This window comes from Tursiops truncatus, chromosome 19, assembly GCF_011762595.2.
Source record: "Tursiops truncatus isolate mTurTru1 chromosome 19, mTurTru1.mat.Y, whole genome shotgun sequence".
Taxonomy (NCBI): Eukaryota; Metazoa; Chordata; class Mammalia; order Artiodactyla; family Delphinidae; genus Tursiops; species Tursiops truncatus.
The window spans coordinates 45,572,816-45,595,515 of NC_047052.1; the positions used below are offsets into that span (position 1 = coordinate 45,572,816).

Genomic DNA, 22,700 nt, shown 5'->3' on the forward strand with positions numbered 1-22,700 from the left:
CATGCCCTCTTGACCACGACCCCAGTAGAGGCCACCTCCCTGACCTTGGGGGTCACCAGGCCCCCGCTTTTCCAGAGGTTTTACGAGGTGTGCATCCTGAGTTATAGCCTGCCACCTCGCGGCCTGGGGACTTCACATAAAGGGACTCCTGCAGCACATCCTCGTCTGGGTCTGCCCTCCCTCATCCTTGGTCTGTGAGGCACAGCCATGTGGTTATGGGTGTGAGTGGTTCATTCGCCCTCGTTGCTGGGCAGCCTGCTAATCATAACTTACTTCTCCGCCCCTGCTGCGCGGGGGTGACTGTGCTCTTTCAACACATCTGCTGGGACCTGTGTGCATGCACTTCTCCAGGGATCACATCCGGGCTGCGGTGCTCAGCTCAGAGGGTCGAGTCTCACCCCCTTAGCAGAGCCCGCCACGCAGCTGTCCAGAGTGGCCGTAACTGCGCGCCCACCCAGCAGCGCTGCTCGTCCTCCCTGCACTGGGTCTCTCAGACTTTGTAACTGACCTTGGAACACTTTATATTCTCTTCTCCTACAGAAGTAACATGTGTGCTTCTTATCGCTGAGATGAGTCCTCTTGTCCTTTTCTCCTCCCCGGGCTCCTATCCAGGCCAGCTCTTACCCATCCCACCTATGGGAGTCCCATGCTTACTCCTTGATAAGCCCTGTGCTGGGGCCCCGGGTGCCAGGACCCGGAGGTGAACACAGCAGGCTCCCTCGCTGGGCTCAGTCTGGCAGGCGACCCAGACCTTGACCAAAGAGTGATGCGGAGACAGGTAAAATAGACCAGACTCCCAAGCCCCATCTCCTCCCAGCAACCCTGCCTCGTTCACGGGCACCCCATCCGTCCTCTCCATGGGACCGGGAATCTGGCGTCATCCTGGCTCCTCTTGTCCTCATCCTCCACATCCACGATGTCAAGAAAGCCGGCTGGCGCTTCCCTGGTGGTGCAGTGGTTGAGAGTCCGCCTGCCGATGCAGGGGACACGGGTTCGTGCCCCGGTCCGGGAAGATCCCACATGCCGCGGCTGGCCCCGTGAGCCATGGCCGCTGGGCCTGCGCGTCCGGAACCTGTGCTCTGCAATGGGAGAGGCCACAGCAGTGAGAGGCCCGCGTACTGAAAAAAAAAGCCGGCTGTTCTGCCTCAGATTAGACCCCAGCGCCTCCCACTCCTCGTTGTCTCCGCCGTTCCAGCCACCCTCCACTCCTGCCTGGGCCATGTGGCCGCCTCCTCACTCCCCCGCTGCCCCCACAGTTTGTCCCCGTGCCCAGCCAGGGGTTCCCTGCCCTGCTGGGCGCCCTCCCGTGGCTTCATCTCTTTTGGGAACGCCTCCAAGGCCCCACAAGATCCTGGCCCAGGTTCCCTGCTCGCCTTCACTCCTCTCCTGCCGCCCTATTCCTGGAACATTCCAGGCTGGTCCTGCCTCAGGCCCTCTGTTCATGCTGCTCCCTTTTGTTTGCAGTACCTCGCATCCCTGCATCCAGGAAGATCTCCCTGACTCCTGTCTACAGTAGTGCTGTCACTCTCTCTCCCCACCTTCCCCTGCTTGGTTCTCCTGGTCCACTCACCGTCACTACTGATCCTTAGTTATGACTGTGGGCGTGTGGGTTAGTGTCCTCTCGGCCCGCCCCCCCCCCGCCCCGCCCCGAATGACTTAGCTGCAAGGCGGTGGGGGGGGGATTCTTGCGTCCCTTGTTGTATCTCAGGGCTTGACTTGTAGTAGTCGCTCAGTAAACACTGGTGGGCCGAATGAACGAACAAGCCATAATAAGCGGAGAGTGTCATTGCCAGCGTGTATGATGTGGGGGGTGTCCTTCCCCCACCCGCCCGCCCCACCCCCAACGTGAGAATTACAGGGCAGGCTTTCCTAAGGAGGAATTGCTGCTTGAAGGATGAGCTCAGGGAGGAGGAGGGTGACTGTCGAGGCTGAGGGAGCTGCCTGTGCAGAGGTTCCAGGCGGGAGAGCGCGGGGAGCCTTCCAGGAGCTGAAGGAAGACTGGCATTCTCCCACGGCTCTGGATTCGAATCTCGGCAGCCACTCGGGCCTCTTTGTGTCTCAGCTTCTTCCTCTAGAACTGAGGTTCCTCTGCGTGTCCTGTGGCTTGTGTAAAGTTCTGCTCCTAACATACGTATCCTAGTGCCTGGCATAGAAATGTGAATGTGATTGGTTTATTACCCTTTTTTCCAACAAATACTCTGGAGCGCCTGGCCCTTTGTGGCCTCCGGGGACACTGTGGTAGATAAACAGACGCAGTTGCTACCCAGATGGAGCCTATCTCTTGGACTCTTAGCCTTCTAGCCACACCCCCGACCTCCCAGGTCAGAGGCAGGAGAAGGCCTGAAAAGACCTTGGGCCTGGGGAGTCCTCATTCCTGAGGCTGATTAACAGGGAGAACTAATCGCGGGTTTGCACGTGCCAGGCCCAGTGCCCGCACACAACTCCCACGCTGTTTCTACTCAGTCCTTCCTGGAAGGATTCAACCCATTTCAGAGATGAGGGCGGTGAGGGTGGCACCAGTAGTGAGTAACCTGATGTGGTGGTATCTCCTCGGGGTGTTGGAGCAGCTTTGCACGTGCTCCTCAGACATCTGGAGCGCCCCTCCTATGAATGGCCCACTCGGGTCACTTGCCTCTGTTTCCTCTGGCTGTCTGTACTTTTTTTAACCACTAGACCGCCAGGGAATTCCCTGTCTGCATTTTTATTTTGAATTTCTGTGAGTTAAATTCTAGATTCTGGTCAAGAACAAGTGTTTCCTAGATGGTACTCCTGCCTTCTCTCAGTCCATGGCCTGTCTTTTCACTTCTTTTTAAAAAAATATTTATTTATTTATTCATCTGGCTGCATCAGATCTTACTTGCAGCACACGGGCTCTTCATTGCAGCACTCAGGCTTCTCTCTAGTTGTGGCGCATGGGCTCTCTAGTTGAGGCCACGGGCTCAGTAGTTGTGGCTTAGTTGTCCTGCGGTGTGTGGGATCTTAGTTCCCTGACCAGGGGTCGAACCCACGTCCCCTGCATTGGAAGGCAGATTCTTAACCACTGGACCGCCAGGGAAGTCCATTCACTTTTTTTATTGTGTCTTTTGACGAACAGAAGCCTTTAATTTTAATGCAGTCAGTTATCACCCATTTCCTTTATAGTTTTATAGTTCTGCTTTTCACGTCTAGTTTTCCTTTGTGCTAGAATTGGAGTGTGTGTGTGTGGTGTGAGATAGGCACCCAGTTTCACATTGTCCATCTGGATCCTCAGTCATCCGTGTGCCATTTATTACAAACCAGCGTTTCTCCCCTGCCACCTGTGTCATAAATTATCTCTCTGTATAAGTGGGCCTGTTTCTGGGTACTTTCTTCCTTTCTTATGCTTGGTTTGCCTATTCCTGGGTCAGTACCCCACTGTCCTAATTTCTGTAGTTGATAGTAAGTCTCGCTGGTGTGGAGAGCAAGCCCTTCCACATGTCCTTCTTCCCGAGTGTCTCGGCTGTTTGACTTTTCATGATTCCATTTAGAGATGAGACAAGCATCTTGCCGCACACACAGACGTGACATTGAGTCTCCCAGTCCATGAACGTGGTCCGTCTCTCCGTTTATGTATGTCTTCTCTGGTGTCTTTCAGCAAAGTATCGCACTTCTCCAGCCTGGGCCTTGCCCGCCGCTTGCTGGATTTATTCCAAGGCACTTTGTGCTGTGGCAGGGGGAGCCTGTGGCCTCCTCTCCCACGAGGCGCCTTGTTCACTGGGCTTGGCTCTACTGGGTGAGGCTCTCACAGCAGAGGCAGGAGCCCACCTCCCCCATTCCCTGCTTTCTCCCTGGCACCGCCCCTGGGCCCTGGCAGAGGGCAGGCAGGGTGCCAGAGAGGAGGTTGTAATTTTCCTGAATGATTTCAAGGGCTAATTAAAGGTTTTCCTTGACTAATCAGCTTACAGTTTAATTATCGGGAAACAGACTCAGGGATGCAGGAAGCAGCAGTGCTGGGGTCTCCTTACAGCGTGGCGGGAAGGAGCCAGGGTCCAGCCCTTACCCCGTAGCCATGGCAGGATCTGGGGATACCCCGGCACCCCCAGGAGGCCAGCTGCGGTTCTCCGTCCCTGGGAGAGAACGGGGTGGAGGGCAGCAGATGCCGGTGAGGTCAGAGTGGGTCCCTGCCCTGCTTAAAATCCTCTGTGGTTCCCACTGCTGGGGTGGTGGGGGACCTAGTCCCGCCTCTGGTCAGCAAGGCCCTGCCCCCCTCCCTTGCCAGCTGCACTTCAGCCTCGCTGGCCTTTTTTTTAGTGCTCTCACCTCATTTATTCTTTGGGTCCTGGCCTAAAGGTCACCACCTCTGGGAAGCCTTCTCAGGCCACTCCTGCCTCCAGAGCAGGTGATAAGCTCTGCCAGCCACAGGCTGGCTGTCAGTGTCACTCCCTCCACCACTGATAAGCGCTTCACCCCTGGGCTGCGCCCTGTGGTCCAGCATTGGGGTTGCGGAGGACCCAAGAGGAGAAGGGGTTCAGGATGGGCGCTCTGAGGAGAGGGCTGGGCGCGGGCTTCAGGCCCGGAGGACTGAGTGATTGCTGAGGCCTTCCCGGGGGCGGTGGTTGGCAATCTGGCCAGTGACCTGACCAGGGGAGGGCTCTTGGGAGTTTGTGAAAGGGGCGGGGACCTGGAGATGGCCGTGCCAGGCCTGGCTTCATTCCTTGCATTCTTCAGCAGGCCCCAGACTCCCGGTGGCTATGGTGGGGGAGGGTGGGCAGGCAGAGAGGGGGGCCTCCTGGGCACTCACCCTGCCCCGCCCTTTCCCTTTCAGCCCCTAAGGCCTACACCCCCATCAGTCTGTCTCACTTTACACCACCCCTCGAGGACGCAGGCCTGGGACTGTGTGTCCAGGCCCCCCACCCCTAATCCCGTGCTCACCTCTGGCCACACATTAGGGTTACCTGGTGCAGGCATCCATGCGGGGGTCCAAGGTCAGACCATTTGAATCCGAATCTCTGGCTGTGAGGCCTGAGCATTGGGTTTTGTGAGGTTTTTTCAAGCTCCCTGGGTTACTCTAGTGCAATTCTGAACCGAGATGAGAGCCACTGGCTTACAGAATGATAGGAAACATATATTAGCTTTTGCGATTTCCTGGCTTTGGGCACTTTCCTGGGTTTCTGACATGGCGTGATTAAGTCATGTCACCTCCATAAGCACACTGTAGGAAGATATGATTATTATTCCCATGTTACTGTCAAGGGAGCTGAGGCCCAAAGAAGGCGTCCGTGCCTGGTGGTGCAGCCTCTGTTGCTGTCCTGTCTTCCCATCCCTGGGCCCTCCAGACCTCTGTCTGAGCAGCTATCGCTCTGTCCCCGCCCCGCTCCTGTCTTTCTCTACCTGTGTCTCTGCCTCCTATCTCTCTCCCTCTTTCCCTCAATTTCTGCTTCCCTCCTCCCCTGAAGAGGCTTCCTTAGCTTCCCTGTTTAGAGCCAGGATCCTGCTGAAGCCACAGAGGGGAGATGGTTTCTACAGGCCCAGGACAAGAACAGGAAGGAGGGCTTCCCTCCTTCCACAGGCTCCCCCTGCCACACACACTCCAGCCTCCCTTGCTCCTCCTGGCACCTGGTGTGGGAGAGGGTGGGAGGCAGGGCACCCATCCCACTGATGGTCAGGGGCCGGGAGTACTGGGGCTGGCTCTGCAACCTTGCAGGGAGGACCATCCAGAGGGTGGAGCCTAACAAGTCCCGTGGGCCCCAGATGTGGTGTTGTCATCTGTTGCTGGTTACCATTTCAGGCTCCCGTGGGGTGGCTCCTGGTTTAATTTCAGGAAAGGTTTGTGCTAATATGTGAATATTGCATTGCAGGAGCCGTTATTGTTTGATGGGAACAAGGGGGACCAAGAGTCCAGTGCCCCTGTGTGTCCCCACTCACCAAGGGCTCCCTGGCCTCCTCTCCCCGACCCCATCCCAGCAAGGGCTGGGCATGCAGCTCTCCTGCCAGCCTCACCCACCCCCAACAGAGCTTCCTCTGTGACCTGAGGCCAGGCCCTGAGCCCTGGGTATCTCTGCACTGGTTCCCATTTGGAGCCAGAGGAGAAGGATTCTTGTTGCCTCCCAGGGTAGCTGGGAGAATTGAGTCAGCGTGTGTGTAACACTCAGCACAGGGCTGTCATCATTATGTCATTCTGGTTACTGTTGCCGTGATTACTGTTACAGTTATTAGAGGCAGGATATGTGTTTGGATTTAGTAATTAAGGTTCACGGGGTGAGCGATCCATAATTCTTCACTGTTATGACTAGGTCACATTTCCTTTTGCAAAACATTTAAAACCTTTGTATAATGGAAGTGTCCACACATGCTCTGAAGAGTGGTCTGCTGCCCTCCCCACGTCCCCGTCCCCAGCTTCAGCAGTTATCAGTCACCACCAGGCTTTTTCATCTGTGCCCCATCCCCACCTCCCTGATTCTTTTGAAGCACTTCTCAAACATCATAGACTTCAGCCATAAGTATCTCAGATTTTTTTTGCCTATGAGAGATAAGGAATCCTTAAAACACACAGACACACACATACACACACACAATACCATTGTCACAGGAGAAAAAGAACCAGTACTTCCTTAATATCCTCACATTTCCCCAGCTGTCTTATCATCCTTTTTCATGTGTTTGTTTGACTTGGCATCCAGACAGGGTCTGCTTTGCGTTCGGTTGATAGGCCCCTGAAGGCTTCTGTAGTCCATAGGGTTTCCCCTGGCGGCTCTTTCCTGTGCTTGCTTATTGGGTCGTCAAAAACCCTGGTCCTCTCTCCTCTGGAAGTTTCCACACTCTGGATCTCACTGATGCATCTTTGTGGTGTCATTTCACATGTTCCTCTGTCCCCTGTACTTCCTGTATATTGGGCCTTAGGCCTAGAGGCGCTACTGGATTCAGGTTCCCTTATTTCATAGGCGGTGCTCTGTGGGAACATCAGGCCAACATTTGTGTCTGAGTGACTATTTTAAAATAAATATAATTAAGTTTTTTTTTTAAGTGAGTGGATTGAAAAAAAAGTTCTTAAGTCACTCCTAGTAAGGCTGGTACCCAGCTACAGCAGAGCGGAGCGGGAGGAAGCCAAAGGCCTGACTTGCAGAATGGCCGGGGCCTGGGAGCAAATGGCTGTGTGTGAGCCCCTGGCTTCCAGTGAACCATTGTCATAAGTGCACAGCTTTGGGCTCCTGCTTTGCTGGGACCAGAGGCGCCCAGCTGAGAGCCGTCCCTGACCCCCAGCCCCACCCCCATCCTTCAGCCTGGCCTGGCGGTTAAGCTTTAGGGACTCCTGCCCCAGTTCTGCCCTTGGCCAGCAGGGCCACCCTGGGAAGCTTTCCCATCCCCCACGGGCTTCCTCCTCCGTAACATGATGCTGGTGGGGGGACCACACCTCCCTTGGAGGGCTGTGGTCAAGAGGCCTGGGCGCCGGGAGCTGCTGTTCTTCTGCATTTAGTGTAGACTCTCTTTGACCTCAGCCGGGCCACTCTCCCCTTCCACCCTTCCTCCCTTCCTGCCACGCCAGCCTCCTTGGCCAGCCTCCTCCGGCATTCTGGAATGTGCCAGGCAGGCTTCAGTCCTCGGGCCTTTGCAGTTGTGGTTCCTTCCACCCTGAAAACTCTTCCCTGGATCTGCACGTGGCTCCCTCACTCCCCTGCTCTTGCCCAAATGCCGCCCCCTCAGAGACACCCCTCCCCCCACTGTCCCCTCTCCCACTTGTTACGGACTTTTTTGTTTACTTGTGTGTTGTCTTAACTCCGTCTCACTCACTAGGATATCATCTCTGGGAAGGAGGGACTATCTTACTCACTGCTGTATCCCCAGTGCTTAAAACAATGCCTGGCACATACTGAGTGCATAATAAAGAATTGTTGAGTGCGGGACCGAATAAGAGCCTTGAACGGGACGAATAAGAGCCTGAACGTGGTTAAGTGAGTGGACTCTGGCCTGGGTCACACCTGCCATGGAATCCTGGCTCTAATACATGCTGTGTGATCTTGGGCCAGCACCTCCCCTCCCTGAGCCCCACTTTCCTCCTCTGCAACGTGGAGGCGTTCACAGCACCCTGCTCGCTGCCTTGTCTTGCACTAGTGTGGTGCGCGCGTAAGGCTCTGTAGCTGGCCTCGCTGGTGTCCTCTGTCTCCAGCGCAGGGCACAGGTGAGCCACCTAGGGCTGTCCCCACCATGGGGACCCTACCAAATCTTAACTAACTCCTTCCACTCTGGGTGACCGGCTGTGGCACCCCAGGGTAGGGACGCCGTGGATAGATACTTCCCCGTGGCCAGAAAGGCTCCACAGGGAGTGTGATCCACGCAGGACACCAGAGTGCTGGGCATGTGCAGAGACCTGGGTGTTGGGGCTGAGGCTGAGTCTGGCTGCTTCCAGGCCTTTGTCTCCTTTGCAGGAAACAGCCCAAGAGCTGCAAGGGGCCAAGGGGGGCTACTGCTCTGATCGCGGCAGCAGTTACAGCCTTGGGAGTGTGTGAGTGTGAGAGAGAGAGAGATGGACAGAGAGCGAAAGAGACTGTCTGCGGACACCTGCAGGTATGGAGGAAGCTTCCAGCTGTCAGAATTGCTACCCCTGGTGTTTCCTGCACCAGAGCGTAAAATATGACACGTGTACAGAAAACTGCGTGAGACCTCCCTGTTCAGTCTAGTGAATAATCATAAAGCACACGCCCTTCTAACGACCACCAGATCAAGAAGACAAGCGTTGCCAGCACCCTAGAAGCCCCCTCCTTCGTGTGCTCTTTCCAGGTTTATCAAATAAATTCAGCCCTCTTTTCTTCCTTTTTTTTTTTTTTTTACTGTACTCGGGCCTCTCACTGTTGTGGCCTCTCCCATTGCGGAGCACAGGCTCCGGACGCGCAGGCTCAGCAGCCATGGCTCACAGGCCCAGCCGCTCCGCGGCACGTGGGATCTTCCCGGACCGGGGCACAAACCCGCGTCCCCTGCATCGGCAGGCGGACTTTCAACCACTGCGCCACCAGGGAAGCCCTCTTTTCTTCCTTTTAATTGTTGCCTGTTCGTTTGTGAATCATGAAAGATTACAGTTGCCCTCAAGAGATCAGAGAATCACCTGATGGACTCCCTTGGGCCTGTTGCCCAGCTAAGAGAGAAAAAACGCTTGCCGTGGTTAAAGTCCCCTGGGTCCCCTCCCGCAGGTACTCACTGTGCTTCCTTGTTGCTTCCATAAATAGTATCCCATATTGTTCTGCAGGTTTTAACACTGTATGTAAATGGCTCCAGACCGCCAGCACTCAGCTGCAGCTTGCTCTCAATAGGGTGGCTAAGTGAAGTCGCATGCTCCCCAGCATGGGTCAGATGGAAGCCTCTCCCCATAGCCAGAGGAAAGCATCCCTGCCCCGGTGGAGCCGCAGGAGGGCGCTCTGGGGCTCCTCTCGGCTTGCCACCCCCCTGCTCCAGCCGGGTGTGACACCTCTGCCTCAGATGAAGGTGGGTAGTCCCTGTCCGGAGAGGGCACTGCCAGCTTCCCAGGTTGACAATTGGGATTCAGCTGTAAGCCCATGACCTGTAAGGGGCCTTCCCTGACACTTGTAAGGTGTGAAGGGGGTTCTGGTACCATCCCAGATCTGTCACTTCCACGGAGGGGCCTTCCCTGGAGAAGGGTGAGACCCCCCCACACACATGGGAATGGATTGGGGGCTGGGTGCAGGGAGGGTCTCTTCTCTTCCCCTGCCTCCTCTGCCCCTCTGCTTCCCCTGTTAGCCAGTCTCATCCAGCCTTTCATGGAGAAGCCCTGTGGGGTGGAGATGACTATCAAAGGCTCTGGATCTGAAGGCCTGGGTTTGCTACCCAGCTCCGCCACCTACTAGCTGTGTGACCTTGGGCTTGTGGCTCCCCTCCAGCCCCCCTCGGCCTCAATTTCCCCATTTGTAAAATGAGATTGTTATAAAGGTTATTTTATCCATGTAAAGCACTCAAAAGAGAGCTAGCACATAGAAACCTCTTAACAAGTGTTAGCTGAGAGTATTATTGTCATTATTGTCCCTCACTCTTTCACTGTGTGCCTCCTCTGAGTCCAGCCCTGTGCTGGCTGATGCCTGGGACAGGATGGTGACCTGTCTGCCCGAGGCCCTGCCCTCATGTGCAGTGATGGGAGACAGACACAGCACTAAGCAGTGACAGCCCAGAGTGACCCTGAGGAAAGCACAGGCCCGAGGGTCATGGCTTTGGTGGAGGAAGCTCCCCCCACCCCCCCGAGAACTTGAAGCAAGCCCTGGCTCCACCCTAGGAAATCAGGGAAGGCTTCCTGGAGGAGGAGACATCTGCGCTGAGGGCTGTAAAAGGAGTAGGAGTTAGTGTGTGGAAAGCTGTGCATTCCAAGGAGAATGAATAGCATCTTCTAAGGTGGGAAAGGGTCTGGCATTTTCAGTAAATTATTAATATATTTTTTTAATTATTAATATTTTTAATTAAGCTTTTTATTGTGAGATCATTGTAGATTAACTTGGACGTGTAAGAAATAACACAGAGAGAGCCCCCGTACCCTTTACCCAGTTCCCCCAATAATAACATCCTGCAAAATTATGGTTAGTACAAGACCACAACCAGGATATTGACACAGATACAGTCAAGATATAGAACATTCCATCACAAGGATCCCCCCTGATGCCTTTTTATAGTCACATCCCCTCCCTGGCCTGTCCCTAACTCCTGGCAACCTCTCATCTATCTGTTCCCCATTTTTATTACTCTGTCATTTCAGCGTTATGTAAATGGGATCATACTGTACGTCACCTTTTGGTGTTGGCTTTTTTTCACTCAGCATAGTTCTCTGGAGATTCATCCAGGTTGTTGCCTGTGTCAATAGTTCATTCCTTTTTCTTGCTCAGCAGTGGATGTGCCATAGTTTATTGAACCATTCACCCATTGAGGGGCATCTGGGTTGTTTCCAGTTTGGGGCTATTAGAAATAAAGCTGCTATAAACAGTCTCATACAGGTTTTTGTGTGAGTGTAAATTTTCGGTTTTCTGGGACAAATACCCATAAGTGCAATTGCTGGAAAGTAAGGTAGATGCATGTTTAAAGAAACTGCCAGACTGTTTTCCAGAATGACTGTTCCATTCTGCATTCCCACCAGCAGTGTATGAGCGATCAGTTTTTCTGTGTCCTCACCGGCATTTGGTGTTATCACTATTTTTTATTTTGGCTGTTCTAATAGGCATGTAATGATAACTCATTGTGGCTTTCATTTGCATTTCTCTAATGGCTAATGATGTTGAACATCCTTTCATGAGCTTATCTGCCATCTGTGTATCCCCTTTGGTGAAATGTCTCATGTCTCCTGCCCATTTTCGAATTGGATTGTTTGGGGGTTTTTTTACTGTTGAGTATTGAGAGTTCTTTATCACTTCTAGATATTAATCACTTGTCAGATATGTGCTTGCAAATATTTGCTCCCAACCTGTGGCTTTTTATCCTCTTCACGTGGACTTTTGCAGAGCAGAAGTTTTTAATTTTGATGAGGTCTGCTTTATTAATTTTTCCTTTTACGGGTCATGCTTTTGGTATCAAGTCTGAGGACTCTGTGCTTAGCCCTAGATCCTGACGATTTGTTTGTTTTCTAAAAGTTTTATAGTTTCACATTTTATATTTAAGCCTGTGATCCATTATGAATGAAGGTTTGTGCAAGTGTGAGGTTTAGATGAAGGTTCATTTTTTAGCATAGGGATGTCTGATTGTTCCTGTACCATTTGTTGAAAATGCTGTCTTTCCTCCGTTGAATTGCTTATGCTTCTTTGTCAAAAATAAGTTACCACAGTGAGATACCACTTCACACCTACCAGGATGGCTATTATCAAAAGAAGAAAGGAAAATAACATGTATTGGTGAGGATGCAGAGAAATTGGAGCCCTTATGGATTGCTGGTGGGGATGTAAAATGGTGCGGCTGCCGTGGGAAACAGTTTGGTGGTTTCTCAAAAGGTTAAATATAGAACTACCATATGACCCAGCAATTCGACTGCTAGGTACACATCCAAAAGAATTGAAAGCAGAGACTTGAACAGATATTTGTATACTTTAATGTTCATAGATGCATTATTAACAATACCTCAAAAGTGGAAACGATCCAAGTGTCTATCAACAGATGAATGAATAAACAAAATTTGGTGCATACACACAAGGGAATATTATTCAGCCATAAAAAGGAATGAAGTTTTAATTTATGCTACAAGGTGGGTGGACCTTGGAAACATGCTTAGTGAAATAAGCCAGACATAGGAGAAATATTGTGAGATTCCACTTACGTATTCCACCTAGCGTGGGCAGATTCATAGAGAAGGAAAGTAGAATAGAGGTTACCTGAGGCTGGGGGGAAGGAGGGAGTGGGGAGCTATTGTTTAATGGGTACAGGATCTTTTTTGGGGATAATGAAAAAGTTTGAGGCATAGACCTTGAAGGTGGTTCCACAACATTGTGAATGTATTTAAGGCCACTGAAGTGTACACTTTACAAATGGTTAAAAGATAAATATTATGTATATTTTACCACAGTGAAAAAAATCAATGTTTTAAAAACCAGTTGGGGGCTTCCCTGGTGGCGCAGTGGTTGAGGGTCCGCCTGCCGATGCAGGGGACACGGGTTCGTGCCCCGGTCCGGGAAGATCCTACATGCCGCGGAGCGGCTGGGCCCGTGGGCCATGGCCGCTGGGCCTGCGCGTCCGGAGCCTGTGCTCCGCAACGGGAGAGGCCACAGCGGTGAGAGGCCCGCGTACCGCAAAAAAAAAAAAAACAAAAAAAAAAACCAGTTGGGTGTATTTGTAAGGGTCTGTCTCTGGGTTCTCTATTCCGTTCCCCGGGCTCTGTGTTTATCCCCACTGTCTTGATTACTGTGTTTATCCCCACTGTCTTGATTGCTGTGTCTGTACAGCTGGTCTTAAACTAGCGGGGCAACTACTGGGGAAAGTGGTCTTCCCGTTTTGTTCACCTTTTTCACAGCTGAGTTCTTCTAGGGCCTGGGCCTGGCATTTTTGGAGCCCCTCTCGCGCTCCCTTTGGTAGAAGATGGCACCAGGGCTTACCTACTTTCAAAGTCACCCTTGACACCTGCCTTGCCCTCAGCCCCCCGTATCTGACTCATCAACAAGCGTTGCTTTTTTGGGGGCAGACATAGCTCTGGTCTGCGCTTCTCTCTCCGTGTCCAGCCATACTGGCTGCTTTCATCAGTCTCCTGGAACACGGCTTCCGTCTCATCACTTGTCCGCACACCCTCTCAGGCCCCCTTGATCCCATCCTCCACAGACAAGGCAGCCAGAGTTACATCTCCCAAATACCAGCCCGTCCTCAGCGCCTGCCTCTGCTCCCCCGCCTCCCTGGTGGCCTGGCTCCTGCCCTGCTCCAGCCTGGCTCCCCCACACTCTCAGCCCTCCAGCCACCCGTCTCCGCTGGAATTTCACACTTCATCAGGCGATGCTGGACTGCAGGCCCCAGCGGGCAGGGGCCATGCTGCCCCGTCACACCGGCTGGGACTGGACTTGGTGCATGCACATTGGATTTCTGTTGACAAACTCCATGAATGTGGGAAGGAGCCCATGGTTGGGGGTGGTGGTGGGGAGATGAGGCTGGAGACGTGGGGATAGCTGGGGTGGGTTTACAGAGGTCTCCCTGACCCTTGCAGAAAAACAGGCAAAGGCTTTTTTTTTTTTTCCGGCCATACCACGTGGCATGTGGGATCTGCCCAACCAGGGATCAGGCCCGCGCCCCCTGCACTGGAAGCACGGACCCAGCAAGTTCCAAAATAAAACTTTTTTTTTTTTGGCCACGCCGCGCAGCATGCAGGAGGCAAAGGCTTTGAAGAGACACTTAGCAGAAAAGGAATTGTGGTGCTTTTATAAATATGAAAGGATGCACAATTACTAAGTACAAAAACGCAAATGAAAACTAGGCCGAGAGGGGCCAGACTTCACCTGTCTGACTGAGGAAGATGGGAGAGTTTGACAACACCCTGGGCATGAGGCCGAGGGAGGGGCTGAGAACGGGCGACTTGGCAGTGCTGAGCTTTGCCCGGCAATCCCACTTGTAGGCATTTGGCCCACAGAGATGCTGGCACACCTGTGAAATGACATCTGCACACGGTTATCGTTGCTGCACCGTTTGTAAGAGCAAATGCCTGGAAACCACTGACCTGGCCCCGTGGGGACTGGCTCAAGACATCGTGGCCCTTCCACACAGCTGCTAAAGCAACAAGGCTGTGCTTTGCAGAGATGGAAGCATGGAAAGATCACTAGACATATATATATTTTTTATTTAAAATCCTAATTTTAAATTATTAGCCTACCTAAGGCATAAATGTATAGTATGACCAGTTACTTTAAAGGGAAAACCCACGTAACCCCCGCCTCCATTTGAAGACACAGATGGTTCCAGCCCCCCAGAAGCCCGTCCCAAGCCCTCTTGCCCCCCGGAGGCAGCTTCTCCCCTGATTTTTGAGGCAGTCGCTGCCTTGCTTTTCTCTTTGGTTTTGCTACCTCTGTATGCTTCCCTAAAGAGCATATTTCATTTTGTCTGGTTTTAAGCTATTTCTGAACAAAGTCGTAGGATGTATCGGTTTTTGTTTTGCTTCTTCTGTTTAATATTGTTTTTGATGTCCATCCAATGTAGCTGTGGGTCATTCATTCTCACTGTTGTGTACTATTCCGCGGAGCTGGTAGATCACACTTCATCCTCCTGTAGACGAGCGTTTGTGTTGTTTCCAGTCCCTCGCCGATTCAGACTGTGCTGTGTGAACCTTCTCATGTGTGTCCCTGGGTGTAGACGTGGGAGAGCACTTGCCAGGTCCCCAGTGTGTCTTCACCTCGACTGGATACTGCCAAATTCCTCCTGGTGCCAACGGCGCAGCGGGGCCGAGGAATGCTGTTGGCAAAAGCATCGTACGAGTGGTGCGCTGCCATTTCTGGCTGTTTTAAAAGTGCGTAAGCATCTCTGTGCGCGCGTGTGCACACACACACGTGCATAAGCTCTCTCAGAAAGAAAACAAAGAAACTCCAGTAGAGGTGGCTCCAGGGCTGAGCTGGGGTGGGGCAGGGCAGGAGGGCATCGTCCTGTCCCTGTTTTCCCTTTGGTGCCATTGGCTTTTGAACTATGTTCCGTATTATAAAGGGACAGAGACTGAGACGGAGAGAAGGAAAGGAAAGGGAGGGGATAGATGAAGCCTAAATGTGGCAGAATGTTAATAGTTGAGAATCCCAACGATGGATTTTATGGGGGTTCATTGGTTTAGTCTCTAGCTTGGGGTGTGTTTATAAAGTTTGGTAATGAAGATCTGTTCCGGTGTGAGAGGCTCTTGAACCGACCTCTCCTTGCCCCTGAGGCCTGTCCCAGGAGGATCCCTTGTTTCCAGTGAGACGTCCTCCTGGAGGAGGGGTGCTCCCTCCTTCCTCCCCCCTCCCCGGTCCCTTCCCTTGGGACCTAGTTTCCCTGGCTGGTCAGAACTGCCCAGTCCTGACCGCCTCCTTCACCAGAGCCCAAACCAGCCGGTCCGGTTTGGGGAGCCCGCCCCATTTGGCTCTTCTCTGGGTGGCTGCCTGACAGGTGCTCCACCCTGATGGGGGAGGGGGCGGCCTGGGATCTGGGGCGTGGGGGGGAGCGGGAGGGGCCAGACCTGCCCTGCCGTGGCCCCAGGCCTGGCCGGGAGCCCCTGGCTTATTGAGCAGGTGGTAGACAGAAGGGGGTAGATGGGATTTCCAGGCCCTTGGAGCCAGTCAGTCCTCCTGGTCCCCGTGGTAAAGTCCTGGAGGAGTCGGTCTGTGGCAGAAGCCGTGGTAGGGTGCCGGAGCAGGGGAGTGGGAAGGACCCAGGCACCTCTGTCCACCTGCCGCCCAGGCCACCTGCGCACTCACTGTTCTCCCTGGGCTGCCCGTCAGCCGAGTACCCGCCCAGGGCCCAGGACCCTGCTTGAATCTGATCATTGCTGCCGCTCACACGACCACCCCCCCAACCCAAGTCAGGGAGCAGTCCTACTCTTCTGTCCGCCCCCAGGACAGGCAGTTTGGTCGGGTTTGTTCACTGCTGAATTGCCAGGGCCTCCGACAGGCTTGCCTGGTATGTGCCAGGAGTGGGGCGAATGTGTGAACCAATGGGGGAGACAGGTCAGGGACGGTGACAGCCTGAGGGTCAGCGCGGGGATGGAGCCCGGGGTGTCAGGGAAGGCTTCCTGCAGGAGGGGCTGCAGTAAAGGGATGAACTGGGCAGCCCCGGCCCCTGCCCCCCACAGGGGAGACAGAAAGAAACAGATTTCGTGCCAGGAGCTGTGCCCCGGGCCAAGGAAGGCTTCTCAGAGAAAGTGAGATCTGAAGCGGGGAGAAGGTGTGAGGCAGAGGTGGGGTGGGCCTGCACGACCCCTTCTAGAGTCCCTTTCTCTGAGCGTCCTTCTCTCCTGTTCTGCGATAGGGGTTCTGGGCCCCCTAGCCTCCTGCTCAGAGTGGCTGGTCTAGGACACAGGCACTGGGACAGATGGCCCACTTGGGCAAGTCACTCGGCCTCCCCAGGCTTCAGTTTCCTCTGTTGTAAAATGGGCCTGATAAAGTACCTGCCCATTTAGGGCAGTGGTGAGCTAAAATGACTTAATGTGTGTCGATGCTGAGAGGAGGACCTGGCCCAGAGGAAGTTCTCTGGAAAGTTGGGCCACTTATTTTCAGAAAGGTTAGTTACATCCTGGCAAGACAGCCAGCATAGCGACACAGGAGTCGCAGCCGTCCCCACCTTTCCCTCTCCACATTCCCGCCATCCAGCCCCACTCTCACGCCTAGGTATTTCCGTGGCATGGGGGTGGCGGCTGTTTACCGTGATCTCCCCTGGTGAGGCCGCAAGTCTCGGGTTCATCCTGATGGGTGAGTGGGGCAGAGCAGCAGGGCCCCCCTTCGTTGCACCCTCTGGGGCTCTTGCTGGCATCGCAGCCTGGGTGTGCAGGGAGAGGGGGACACAGCAAGCCCCGGATCTCCAGCCACCCTCCCCGTCAAAGAGGCCACTCATCCCCCATCTCTGTGTCCTGCACCACAGCCCCAGCCAGTGTTTCACACCTGGCTGCCCCGCCAGCCACTCTCGGGCACTCAGCCCCATGCTGAGCCACTGTTTCTGGCCCCTGGCACCTGGCCTGGCATAGGGAGTGAGATGGGGGTGTGCGTGTGTGGTGGGAGACTGACCCTGCCGAAGCAGGGGCTGTGGTTGGGTCCCCTGCTCCTGTGTCCCTGCCCAGCCCTCCCTCCGCTGGGACAGTTGTGGGCCCCATGGCTCAGGCTTTCCAGGCTCAGCCCCGCCTCCCTCCGGCCCTCCCTTCACCCTCCACCCTTCCCCTCCCCCTCCCATGGGCTGGAGCCACAGCCAAGCTCAACTCCTGCCAGGGCAGGGCCGCGTCACCAGCCGCTGCCAGGGAGGCCAGGGCGCAGAGCCCAGCCAGCTCACCTCCGTGGGCAGGGGAACCCCTTGATCCCAGCTCCCTGATCTTTCAGCTGGAAGCCTCTGTCTGCCGGCCTGCCCCACTGCGGGTGGCCCAGGACAGAGGGAAGAGGATGGTGGAGGTGAGCTGGCCCAGGCCTTGGGGAGGAGCGGAGGAGGGGGAGGGCTGCCTGGGTGTGCGGGAGGGCAGTCCGGACACACGGCCACCTGAGCCAGCGTAAGCACGTGCGCCAGGGGCCACACCTGTCTTGGGGCCAGGGGCGGGGTGGCTGTGTGTGTGCCCGTGTGGGCGGTGGCAGGCGTCTGTCTTCTGGGGCTTAGCCCACACCTCGGCGCGGGTCCCCCTGAGCATCTCTGTGGGAGCGCATTCCTGGGGTCTGGTCTGCATGGAGGTGTTTCCAAGGGGTTGTGCCTCCCTGGGCCACTGGTGACCCTGGGGCTGGCTGTGGGCATGCCTGGGTCTGTGTGCGGGTCTCATGGTTAACTGTCTCAGGAGCGCTCCTGGGTGTGTGGAGGGTCTTGGGGTCTGCCTTCCTAGTGAGTCCAGCCATACGGAGCATTTGTGGGGTTATGTGTGTGTGAGCATGTGGCTGTGTTTCTAGGTGGTGGCTGAAGTCCGTATCATTATGTTATTTGGCTCCCCCAGGATCCTTGTATGTGACTCTGGGTCTCTCTGGAGTCCCTCCATCTCAGGGGTGAACGGGTCTTTACGTTGTTTGTGGAGGGGCCCCGGGTCCTTGACTTCTTGGGGTCCCAGCCGTGGGTCCCCAGTGTTGTGGCCCTTTCGTTCTGAGAACTTCCTCTGAGCCAGGCCCCTCTTAAGACTGCTTTCCCACCTTCTCCCATGACACCTCACAGTTGCCTCCGGCCCACTTGCTGAGGCTTGGGGTGGGATGTTCCCTCCTGCGCCCAGGCCCCTGTACAGCCGCCAGCAGGGTACCCGGCTAGTGTGGGGCAAGCGGCTGCTCCGTCTCGGGCTGCTTGGGGACTTTTCCGTGCAACCAGTGTGTGTGTTCTCGTGTTTCTGTGGTTGTGTGGCTGGACGTCTGTGTCAGTCTCTGAGGACAGCTGTGCACTGTGGAGCGACTTCATTTGCTTCTGTGTCTTGGGGGTGTGTGTGTGTGTGTGTGTGTGTGTGTGTGTGTGTGTGTGTGTGTGTGTGTGTGTGTGTGTATGGCGGGGAAGGACTTAGGTTGGAGGGGCCTGGGAGGCCACTGGAGCCTCTTTTCTACCTGTTGCCCCCTCCCTCCTTCCTGCCCCACCTCAGGGGAGGAATGAATGAAGTCGAATCTGATTTCCCCCGTCCCTGGGGGCTCACCCACACTCTCAGGTTTGTTGTGGCATCCATCCCCACCCTGGGCACCTCTGGGGGGTGAGGGACACCAGCAGTGCCCTTTGTGTCTGTGCTCTATTGAGCCTGGCCAGGCGGGGAGGGGGCACCTGAGCCTGGGGCTGCCACAGGAGCCGCCTGGCCTCCCTGGGGGCTTAGAGCACCTCGGGGTAAAGGAAGCGCCATCTGTGCATTCAGCCACACTCTCTGAGCTGTGCCTCGCCCTGTGCTGGGCAAGGCCGGGGACGCAGGGTGGCTGAGAGCGCCCCAGGCCCTGTCCTTTGGGAGGGCAGGGGTCATCAGAGCATGATGGGGGCCCATTATGCTCCCCCATCCCAGCCCTGGAGAAGGACGGTCTTAAACAGAGGTAGTCAGACTGGCACATTTGCTCTGGGAGACCGTGCTCAGCATCCTCTGTCCTTTACTTGTTCCTTCCTTTATTCGTTCAGCAGCAGCAGCAGCAGTGCCAGTAATGATAACAGCAGCTGGGCTGTAGCAGTGAGGGCCCACTCGGCGGCAGGCGCTGTTCTGAGCGCTTGGCATGGGTCATCTGGTTCGCTCGTCCAAACACTCCCAGGAGATAGGGACCATCGTTACCCCCAGTTTGCAGGTGAGGACACGGAGGCCCAGAGTCACTTGCTCACGGGCACACAGCTTGGCAGTGGTGGAGCGGGCACGAGCCTGGGCCGTCTGCTCTTACTCGTCGGCTGCCTTCCGAGTCCTTGTCCGGAACTCAGTGCAGAGGCCTGCTGAGGGGAGGATGGCGCTTACGTGGCCAGAACACGGAGAGCAGGCTGCTCGTCACTTCCCACATGCGACTCCAGGCCCTGCTCCCCAAGGCTCGGGTGGCCCTCGATCTGTGTCTTTTTATGGGCTTTCACCCATCGTGGGGAGCGCGGATCTCTGGCGGCACACCCCCTGTATGATGTTCTTCTTGCTTCTGGCCAAAATGTACCACCACTTCCTCCAGTTCCCAGGCTAGGCCGTGTGGTGGGGAGGGCCTGGGGAAGTGGGCTCACAGCCGGGCGCTCCTTGTGTTTGGAACACACACCAGGTTATTCACTGAATAGCTGGATTCAGTCTCTAAAGAGGCTCAGTTCCGTCACAGGCATCAAGGTCAGATTTCCAGGCAGTGTGGACGGGCCTTGGGGACTCCTGGCCGCCCTCTGCCCCACCACCCTTCCCTGCACCTCCTCAGGGTCCAGCCTCATCACTTTGGCGATGACATCACTCATCCGTTGCACAGATATTTACCAGGTACCTGCTGTGTGCCAGGCCCTGCTCTAGCTGCCAGGGGTACGACAAGAATGAGACAGACAAAGGCCCCTGTTCCTGGGGAGCCCATACTCTGCTGGGGGGTGGGGAAGGAGGGGGGACCAATAGTCAACAGGTATATAATGCCAGATGATAATAAATGCCACGGAGAAGCATAAAGCAGGGGTGCAAATTTTGTCAGGGGGTCAGGGAAGGCCTCCCAGAGGAGGTTTTCTTTGCACTGAGACCTGAAGATCAAGAAAGGGGAGCCATGCAGCTGTGGGCAGAGGGAACAATGGGTGCAAAGGCCCTGAGGCTGGAACAAGCTTGATGTGTCCAAGACTGAAAAGGAGGAGGCCAGCGTCGCTGGGGTGAAGTGCAGGGAGGAGATGGGGTCCCTTGGTGGCAGGGCCCAGCTGGGCAGGGCCTTGCTAAGTCACAGTGGGGAGTTTCATCCAGGTGGGGAGCCCTGCAGAGTTTTGTTTAACATTTCTTCAGATTCCCTGCTGACCACAGCAGCCTTTCTGATCTTGGTTTTGGTCATCGGAAGTAGAGTTGTCTTTGTTCATGTTCCTGTCCCATAAACCTCTGAGGTCCTTTGTCTGGAGTAGAAGCTTTGGCTGGAGCCAGGGCTGCTGGGAAGCGGGAGGCTTAAGGGGGCAGTGACAGGCCTTCTCCGTGGGTCAGTTGACGCTTTTGTGCCCTGGCGCTGGGCAGCCCTGGGCAGTGACTTCTCCTCTCTGGGCCTCAGTTTCCTAGTTTGGGAAACAGGAGGGAAGAGGACTCTCCACCCACGCACCCAAGAACCACTGGGAGGGTTCACTGTGGCCTGGTCTGCATGCCTGGTGCAGGCATAGGCCAGAGTCAGCGCTGAAACACGTGTCCCTTCCATCCACCCAGCAGCCACTGAGGGGAGACCTGGGATCCAGCCTGTAACCAACCAGAGCATTGCTCCTGCCTGCGCCGAGCCACCGACTTAGCAGGGAGACAGCAGACACAGTCATAACCATATAACATGTTAGGAGATGCTAAGGGCTGGGAGAGAATGGACTGGATGCCAGGATGCCAGGCTCTGGGGGATGCGGCGACGGGCAAGACCAGACCAAGCCCCTGCCCCCGTGGAGCTCACGCTCCAGCTGTTGCAAAAGGTGGTGTCAGTCCTCAGCAATCCTGCCGTCTCAACCTCTACAGGGTGCCCAGAACCTGCCTATTCCTTCCGCCTCCACAGGCTCCATGTGGTCCCGTCCACCCTCTTCTCCTGCTGGACTGTCGCATCCTCCTCCTCCCAGGTGTCCCTGCTCCTGCCCTGCCCCCACACGCAGCCACCGGGAGCCTGTGAACACCTGAGTCTGGCCACATCCCTCCCCTGCTCAGAACCTTCCTGTTGCTCCGTCTCACTCAGGTAAAAGCCAGAGTCCTGGGGATTTCCATGGTGATCCAGTGGTTAAGACTTTGCCTTCCAATGCAGAGGGTGCAGGTTTGATCCCTGGTCGATCCCTGGTCGGGGAGCTAAGATCTCACATGGCTCACAGCCAAAAAACCAAAACGTAAAACAGAAGGAATATTGTAACAAATTCAATAAAGACTTTAAAAATGGTCCACATAGGGCTTCCCTGGTGGCGCAGTGGTTGAGAGTCCGCCTGCCAATGCAGGGGACACGGGTTTGTGCCCCGGTCCACGAAGGTCCCACATGCCACGGAGCGGCTGGGCCCGTGAGCCATGGCCGCTGAGCCATGGCCGCTGAGCCTGTGCGTCCGGAGACTGTGCTCCGTGACGGGAGAGGCCCCAATAGTGAGAGGCCCGTGTACCGCAAAAAAAAAAAAAAAAAAATGGTCCACATAAAAAAATTTTTAAAAAGCCAGAGTCCTACCCACGGCCCACAAGTGCCTACACAATCTGCCCTTCTCTCTCGCCTCGCTCACCCGGCCCCAGCCACTCGGCCTCCTCGCTGCTCTTTGGCCACATCAAGCACGTTCCTGCCTCAGGACATTTGCACTGGCTGTTCCCACTGCCTGGGTGCTCCTCCTCCAGCTACCCACAGGGCTCCTCTCCTCTCTCCACTCGGGTCCCTGCTCAAGCGTCACCTCCTCAGCAAGGCCCTCCCTGACCACTTCACTGAAAATTCCCACCTCCCCTCACCCTCCACACCCTCCTGATCCCTGCTGTATTTCTCTCCTCAGCACTTACCACCTGACTTACTAGCTATTTTTCTGATTTATCTCATTTATTGACTGTCTCCTTTCCCCTAGGATGTGAGCTCTGCAAGGGCAGGGATATTCCTGACGCTCCTGGCGCCTCTGCCCCAGGCCTGGCAGAGATCAGTCCTCGGTAGACATTGATGATTGGATGGAGGGGTGGGGGGCTGAGTGTGATGGATCATTTGTGGGTAGAGTAGGTGTTTGCCAAGGAGGGGCTTGAGTACATGTCAGCCCCAAAGCGTGAGGCAGGGTCTGGGGACAAGGTGCCAGAGGGTTCCTTGGTGGAACTAGGCTCAGGGCAGGAGGAGAATGGGGGGTGGGGGTGGGGGACACGCAGGTGGGCAGCAAGAGCTGAGCAAAGGTGTGAAGGAGGAACGGTGTGGGGTTTCGGGGGGCAGCGAGAGCCTGCCATGGGCTGCCACGTTAAGACTCCCCCTCCATCATCAGAGCACTGCCCAGGGAGGTAGGCGGTAAACTGAGGCAGGGAGGGGGCTTCTGGAGCTGGTGGGTGGAGATCACGGCAGAAG

The 22,700-nt window shown here is 55.2% G+C and overlaps 1 protein-coding gene and 1 long non-coding RNA gene across 6 annotated transcripts in view; one reads left to right on the forward strand and one right to left on the reverse strand.

The window, feature by feature from the left end:
- PAK4 (p21 (RAC1) activated kinase 4) overlaps positions 1-22,700 on the forward strand; it is a 46,543-nt gene that overhangs the window by 8,073 nt on the left and 15,770 nt on the right. The window contains exons 1-2 of one of the 5 annotated variants that reach the window (XM_033846248.2): positions 17,396-17,513; positions 21,204-21,377. The exons of 2 other annotated variants lie outside the window; for them this stretch is intronic. The gene's annotated coding sequence lies outside the window, so the exon portion shown is untranslated. Of the gene's footprint in view, positions 1-17,380; positions 17,514-19,170; positions 19,332-21,203; positions 21,378-22,700 lie in introns of those variants that run through there. 2 more of the 5 variants (XM_033846247.2, XM_033846250.2) reach the window with 2 other exon arrangements.
- LOC117309262 (uncharacterized) lies at positions 14,223-17,213 on the reverse strand. Its single transcript, XR_004523552.2, has 2 exons — positions 16,780-17,213; positions 14,223-14,850 (listed from the first exon to the last, which is right to left on the reverse strand). It is a non-coding gene; the product is annotated as an uncharacterized lncRNA (long non-coding RNA).